Consider the following 8,568-nt stretch of genomic DNA (forward strand, 5'->3'; position numbering starts at 1 on the left):
AGGCAGCCAAGCTCTACTCTTTCTCTACCTCGACTTTTGAAAAATACTGTACATTACTGCAAAAAATATGTATTTCCAGGCTTGCAATATATTTTGTAATATGATTGCTTTTATTTATTGTGTCGATATTGACATACCCATTCTACGACTGCATTGACATTACCCTTTCAAATGTACCTGGAGAAGTGACAGCATATTCCATCACTTGTAAATAAATAAAGCAGCACTTGGTTAAAAATCTCACCGTGGTTTTCTAGTATGTGCAGATGCTCAAAGTCACTTATTTATTATATGGTCATGAACTATTTAGTTGTGCCTCCTGGCTTTTGTTGGTTCGGAAGGTTCTTTGAGTCGGTTGAAAAAAGCCAGCGAAGGGGGTTCGGAGGGTCATATGTGACTCTGGGCGCTAACTTTACTAACAGGCTAACAGGCTAGCCACGTCACTCCTCAGAGCTCTACAGCTGAATGAAACGTCAAACGTCACGGTATATGGGACTTCGTTTTAGGAGGAGGTAATAAAACAGAATGTATCGCCTAAAATACACATACTTCGACCTCAATGTTCGGACTTGAATCAGTGCGGCGCCTAGAAGTCATACATCAACACCAAAACAAAAGTGACAAAATGTGTGTCTTTAATATCAACATAATATACCCACTGTTTTAACCTTCAAACTGACACTTTCAAATAACAAACAATCCAATCCTCTCACTCACTGCCCCATTAAACACCTCATGAGGTTGACATACAGTATACTCTACGGAATTAAAAAGGCACGGTAAATCCTTTGAAAAATATTCAGAACATTATCTAAAGAAACACCAAAAACTCAGGGGGAAAGAAGGCCTCCAACAAAAGCTACCGTAAGCAACTCTGGAGAAGTGAATGGGGACAGTGACCCAAAAACGCCCTTTTATTCGAGTCCTGCTTCCAGCAAAACATATTTTATTTAGAACTTGCTCTGCTTGCTATCCTGAGAGTAACAAAGAGAGGGTGCGGGGCGTTCTGATGGAGAGAGAGAAGATTGTTCAGCACACTGCAAAGCTGAGAGGAAAGGAGGGCCATAAACAACCAAGTGAAGAAAACCTCTAGCATGCTGACATTTTCATTCATCACATGACAGTGGTAGAAGCCCCACAAGCCCTCCCTGGATGTCCTCTTACGTGTGCAGTTGTCCTAGCAGCAATGTCAACAGGCGTTACACTCGAGATATCAGCACGCCCGAGAGGACGCCATACCGCTTGTCACTGTGCGGCTTCCTGTGCCTGGCTGACCGTGTGTCACCTCCCTGAACCACGGGGGGGGGGGCAACGTTCACGTGTGATGTCTCCTCATCAAAGGGAAACAGACAGCAGCAGATGACTTCTCCACACATTATACTTCCCAGAGACTCTGCTGGCATCCATGACAGCCTGGGAGGATGAAGGGAGGAGGGGGAGGGGGGGGGGGGGGGGGGGTATACACACGTGCATGCTATTTTCAACTGCCGGGTAATTACGGGAGATGCTTTGATTAAACATTAAAGGAAACAGATCTGAGGTTTTAAAAGTTTAACACCTTCTGTGTACCGTGTGCCCTGAATGCAAATAGGAAATGATTAGGGAGGGAGTTTGAAAGAACTTCGCGTGAAAACAGGGCCTAAAGCCATGCTTGTTTAAAATGTGCAGCAGCGAGGAGGAGAGGTTATGTAAATGTTTGTTGATTTAATCACACATCTGAGGGAAGTACTTTTAATCACTGCTTGCCTCTACTGTTGGCCACCTTCTTGTTGACATGAATCAAGGTACTGTACTTATGCAGAACTAGGAGGATCACAAACGGGTGGCATACACATGCACAGCCAGGCCTGATACTCTTCTCCAATACATAATTGGGCTGCAAATGTACCCTTGTTCTGCCTCTAACCGTCCAACCTCCCCCAGGCTGCGGCTATAAATACCCACAGTAAACATGACAATTATGGGCCAATTATAATCCAATCTAATTGGTGTGACCTGAAATGGGAAGTTCCTCTCACAGATACAGCCCGTGGCCAATTGCAGAACGAAAGACAGCAATGTTACTCCCTCAAGCAAGATGAATATCCTCAAAGGATACCTGAAAGTGTTGTAGTAAACAGTTGTAATTGTTGTTTTTCTTAATCTGTTTGAATCGTCAATAGCAACGTGATAGTTTACCTCTCTCATAACAGGACTGTATAAGATAGCGTTTTCTCCCCGTAAACCGCGTCCACCATATGGCCTTTCTGTTGATGCCGCAAGGAAGGCGACACAATCCCCCACACCGTCTCCATCGAAGCAGAGTTATTACATAACTCTCGAAAATGTCATTCTTCCGAACAGGGTATTTGACTGTTAACTCGCTGTCTTGCAGTATAATGTATTTGTGAGGCACAGTGCCAAGAATGCACACCTACTACACTTCATATGTGCTGGTCATATAATTAGAATATCATCAAAAAGTTGATTTATTTCAGTAATTCCATTCAAAAAGTGAAACTTGTATAATGTATACATTCATTCCACACAGACTGATGTATTTCAAGTGTTTATTGCTTTTAATTTTGATGATTATTACTGACAACTAATGAAAACCCCAAATTCAGTATCTCAGAAAATTTGAATATTACTTAAGACCAATACAAAACAAGTTTTTTTTAAAATGTTGGTCAACTGAAAAGTATGAACATGGAAAGTATAAGCATGTACAGCACTCAATACTTAGTTGGGGCTCCTTATGCCTGAATTACTGCAGCAATGCGGCGTGGCATGGAGTCCATCAGTCTGTGGCACTGCTCAGGTGTTATGAGAGCCCAGGTTGCTCTGATAGTGGCCTTCAGCTCTTCTGCATTGTTGGGTCTGGCGCATCGCATCTTCCTCTTCACAATACCCCATAGATTTTCTATGGGGCTAAGGTCAGGCGAGTTTGCTGGCCAATTAAGAACAGGGATACCATGGTCCTTAAACCAGGTACTGGTATCTTTGGCACTGTGTGCAGGTGCCAAGTCCTGTTGGAAAATGAAATCTGCATCTCCATAAAGTTGGTCAGCAGCAGGAAGCATGAAGTGCTCTAAAACTTCCTGGTAGACGGCTGCGTTGACTCTGGACCTCAGAAAACACAGTGGACCAACACCAGCAGATGACATGGCACCCCAAACCATCACTGACGGTGGAAACTTTACACTGGACTTCAAGCAACGTGGATTCTGTGCCTCTCCTCTCTTCCTCCAGACTCTGGGACCTTGATTTCCAAAGGAAATGCAAAATGTACTTTCATCAGAGAACATAACTTTGGACCACTCAGCAGCAGTCCAGTCCTTTTTGTCTTTAGCCCAGGCGAGACGCTTCTGACGCTGTCTCTTGTTCAAGAGTGGCTTGACACAAGGAATGCGACAGCTGAAACCCATGTCTTGCATACGTCTGTGTGTGGTGGTTCTTGAAGCACTGACTGAAAAGGAGGTTCAGGACCCTGGCCGCTAAGACAAACAGACTGAAGAACTGCTTCTACCACAGGGCCGTCCAGGCCCTGAACACAGCAAAGACCTAAGTTCTGGGCCCTGGACAGTCTGGACGGATTGTATGGCAGCTGCTGGACTGAAAAAATCAGGTGTAGTGCTGAGGCACAAACATGTACATTTCAAGCCTGCAAACTGTGACACTTTAAATAACGTGAAAAAATACTATTGTGCAATATGACAACCCTAGTTGACTATCTGTGCAGTATAGTACAGGGGATTGTGTACATAGCCTTTATTTATGTAAACCAGCTCCTTACCTTCTTGTGATTTTTTCTTTTTCTAAAAGTTTTTTTTTTTTTTTTTTTTTCCCCTTTCCTAACACCAGGGGAGCCACCCCTCCTAAATTTCGTTGTTTGGTACCTGTACTGTAGCAATGACAATAAAGTCCATTCATTCATTCATTCATTCATTGACTCCAGCTGCAGTCCACTCTTTGTGAATCTCCCCCACATTTTTGAATCGGCTTTGTTTCACAATCCTCTCCAGGGTGCGGTTATCCCTATTGCTTGTACACTGCTCTGTGAACAGCCAGCCTCTTTAGCAATGACCTTTTGTGTCTTGCCCTCCTTGTGCAAGGTGTCAATGGTCGTCTTTTGGACAACTGTCAGGTCAGCAGTCTTCCCCATGATTGTGTAGCCTACAGAACTGGACTGAGGGACCATTTAAAGGCGTTTGTGTTTTTAGTTAATTAGCTGATTAGAGTGTGGCACCAGGGGTCTTCAATATTGAACCTTTCACAATATTCTAATTTTCTGAGATACTAAATTTGGGGTTTTCATTAGTTGTCAGTAATAATCATCAAAATTAAAAGCAATAAACACTTGAAATATATCAGTCTATGTGGAATGAATGTATACATTATACAAGTTTCACTTTTTGAATGGAATTACTGAAATAAATCAACTTTTTGATGATATTCTAATTATATGACCAGCACTGTACATATATACAGTATATATATGTTACGGTACATGTGGGAAAACTAGGGTTAGGGTTAGGTGCTACGTCGACTTGGTACATGCTGGCATGTCTAACCCTAACCCTAATCCTAACCCTAACCCTAACCCTACCCCTACCCCTAACCCTAACCGTAGCACCTAACCCTAACCCTAGTTTTCCCACATGTACCATATTCCCACATGTACCGTAACATATATATATATATATATATATATACATATATACTGTGACATTGGGTAGATTCTGGAGCTGTATTGTGTGTCTGTAGTGAGACATTGGGTCGTTACGTGTGGTGAATGAGTCAACGGAACGGGCTGCTCAATGAGGATGTTTGCATTCCAGCATCATCAGGAAGTGAAACAGGTCATTATCACCACAGAACTAAATCACTCACAGTCGACAGCCTCACCGTTTATTCCCATCAGAGGTTTGGTGAATGATGAGACAGAAATGCATTGAGAAAAAAAGAGAGAGAAATTAGTCAATGCAAAAGTCAAGAGCAAAATGAAAACGATTACCATTGTTCTGAGTATAACAAATGAATACTGTCGGCATCAGTGTGAACAGTTGATGGATTGCAGCTGAGACAACCAGCTATGTATCATTTTCTGCTTCCATACATTACCAGAAGCATGTCTACCACAAGCATGTCTACCACAAGCATGTCTATCAGAAGCATGTCTACCAGAAGCATGTCTATCAGAAGCATGTCTACCAGAAGCATGTCTATCAGAAGCATATCTACCAGAAGAATGTCTACCACAAGCATGTCTACCAGAAGACACTATTAACGTGAACGACTGAAGACTATTCATCTGATAAGACATCATGTAACGAGCCTGTCTGGCACTCATTCCCCCATCAACAGGATGAAACATCATCTTTCAAACATGTAATTAATAGAAATGGATAGGTACAGTTAGTTAGATAGTTAGATAGTTACTTCTAATCCACACCTTTTCTGTGATTTTTTTAGCTGGCTTCATGAAAGACAGTATAGCATCACATACACACAGATAGATAAACACGCACAGAGACACACACACACACACACACACACACACACACACACACACACACACCGACTGAGTTAGCAGGTCACAGCTTGCCGGCGGCTTAGCGTCTGTGGTAGGTGGTGAGAATGACAATCTCCTACCGCTGCAGTCGGGGCTCACTTGATAACGTAGCACAGAGTACAGCCAGGTGCTCTTCTGTTGTCTGCGTCACTTACCGAGGCAGTCAATCTCCAACCTTGTCAGAGCCTGTTGGTTCTGATCCCAGCTAGTGCCGTCTCTCTCCTCCTGACACCTTGTCAGACTCTCCTCCAAACCTGAGCCTGACTCCTACAGCCCCTACCAAGTACCTCCAGTACTACTCATTCACTTGTCTGGTGGTGAGCAAGGCAGGCCTGGACAGAGTATTCTAGTATTGTCGTCTTCAATTGATCATCAGACTGCTACCTGACAAGTTGGTAGAGTTCCAACTTTACAGTTTTTCTCAGTTGCTTAAACACATTTCTTGAAGCCTCCACCCATTTTCTCAAAACCTTAAACACAAATCCAAAAATTCAAAATACATTCACAAAACCCCAGACTTTCCTACCAAAATCAAACTATGACCTCAAAACCACTTATCCTGTGTACAGCAGTGGAGGCTCCTCCATAGAGGTGGAGGAGGCCTGGCCTCCCCAATAATTTGAGAGAAGAGAGAGAGATTAAAATATATATATATATATATTATTTACAGTTTTTCCCAATTGCTAAATTCCCAAAACCAAATGACCAGTTCTCTAAACACATTTAATACAACTAGCTCCCATTTGCCAAAACCATAAACACATTTCACATGAAGACACAATTCACAAAACACAATCCTCCTTTTCTCATAAATCTAAACACATTTTGTCTTGCTAAAACACAAGTTGCAAAAAACTCTGCTCAAATTCTCAAATTAAAGCTCATGTGATGCAAAATGCTTGCCACAGTCAGCAAAATTTGAATACAATGAACACACCTGGCTTCATTCATTAAACATAACGACTCAAAATTGAAGACACTTGTTGCAAATGATTGTGGTGTGTGTGTGTGTGTGTGTGTGTGTGTGTGTGTGTGTGTGTGTGTGTGTGTGTGTGTGTGTGTGTGTGTGTGTGGTATAGTTCCATAAATAAATAAATAAACATCACACCCTGAACATTGTTTTCAGTGAGTATTGTTGTGTGTAATGGATCCTCTGTAGTGTTTGCATTGAGTTGTGATACAGTACAGCAGGGGTCGGCAATAGGCGGCCCGTGGGCCATTGCTGACCCGTCACCAATAATATTTGGCCCAGCAGATTATTTTGAGAATCCATTTTTTTTTCTTTTTTTTTTTTACAATATCGGACCGACAGTCCAACACCGCGCCTATAATGTCCGAATAGAGAATCTACCTCCACCTGAATAATGCGTATTGTACTTGTATCCATGTTGAGAGTGAATGACACAGGGACAGACAATCAGGCAGCGGGGTGCACCGAAGCGCACTGACGCTGAACCCCTCATAGTGAATCATAAGTAGGTGGACAAGGCGTGGTGCTGAAATAGCCAACATGCGGTGTGTGGTTTGAAAAAAACAACATCAGCTCATTAAATCATTCAAACGTAATGTTTACGTATGTGACTGCAACACACATATGAACAGTAACAAAGCAAATTCTGTAAAATTTTCTGAAAAACATTGACAACAAAATCGGCGCAAAGTGGTGGTAGGCCTATGCTCCTGAAACGACAGAGCAAACGCGCTATTAGGGATAATAAGTACAATGAGCCATTCATTCAAAATATACAAAATACAATTAGGTTATTAAATACAATAACGACAGGCTTGGTACTCACTTAATGTGAAAAGTGGCATCTCCCATCGGTCACTATTTGCTTGATATCTGGTGATATTGACGTCACTTTAATCCGCAGGCAGTTTATTTTTATTTGTATGCATCAATCGATTCCTCTCGTGCGTCTTTATCACATTCATTGACGAAAAGGACGACTTGTATAGAAAGGGAACATCGTGAGCACGGAAGATGTGAGTCTCACAACGGCTCTGCATTGATGAAACCAGGTAGGATGAACGTATAGTTCGCTGTCCATTCCTCTTTAAATGCCCTGTTTCCACCGTCAACTTTCCTCTTTAGACCTTTGGAGAGTGACATGATGTTTCTCTTGCTAGCAGGTTAACTGTTTAGCTAACTTCACCCGGCACGCAAACAACCAATCCAATAATAAATAATGTGACCTTGTCTGGGAGGAGGGGGGAATAATTCAGAATAAAACGATGTTAAATAATTATTAGAATAAGTTAGGCTGCGATACATCGTCAGTCCACACATTTATTATTCAAAACTATGGAAAAGGGTGAAACTACGTTTCAACGTTGTTGAGAATCACAACACAAACTTGCTAGTCAAGCCTAATACTGCAACGTAATGGATTGGACTGCTACCTAGTTAACTAGAACACTACTTTACATTGTTAGCAGGCTCACAAAACAAGCTGTGTTAGTTGACTAGCGATGTGTACATTTTTCGAAAGAAAAGTCAAAGCATTAGAACGTGTCACATTTTTTAACAATCAATTACTTAAATTAGCCTTTGATTATGTTCTGGCCCGCCATCTAGTGGCTCAAAAAAAATTTGGCCCGAGGCCAAACCTAATTGCCGACCCCTGCAGTACAGTATTGTACATGTTACGGTACATGTGGGAATACGGTACATTTTTCAAACCTTTATTTAAAACTCGATAGGACAACAGTGCAACAACTTCGCGGCTGAATTTTAGTAAAATTTCCGACATCATATGCCATTTAAAGGGGGGAAATAGATATCTAAAAATGCATGACTATCATGCAAAATCAGCCTTAAAATATGTAACATTAGATATAACAGGGAGCGCAGATTTATTTTGATGCATGACTATCATACATGTGGGAAAACTAGGGTTAGGGTTAGGTGCTAGGGTGCTAGGGTTACACTGTACACTGTCGTTCCTCTGCACCGACCACATTAGACGTGAAGCCCAGGGAGAGGTATGTATCGTCATACTTTCTTGACTTTG

Source organism: Nansenia antarctica (assembly GCF_963989245.1).
Source record: "Nansenia antarctica genome assembly, chromosome: 5".
NCBI lineage: Eukaryota > Metazoa > Chordata > Actinopteri > Argentiniformes > Microstomatidae > Nansenia > Nansenia antarctica.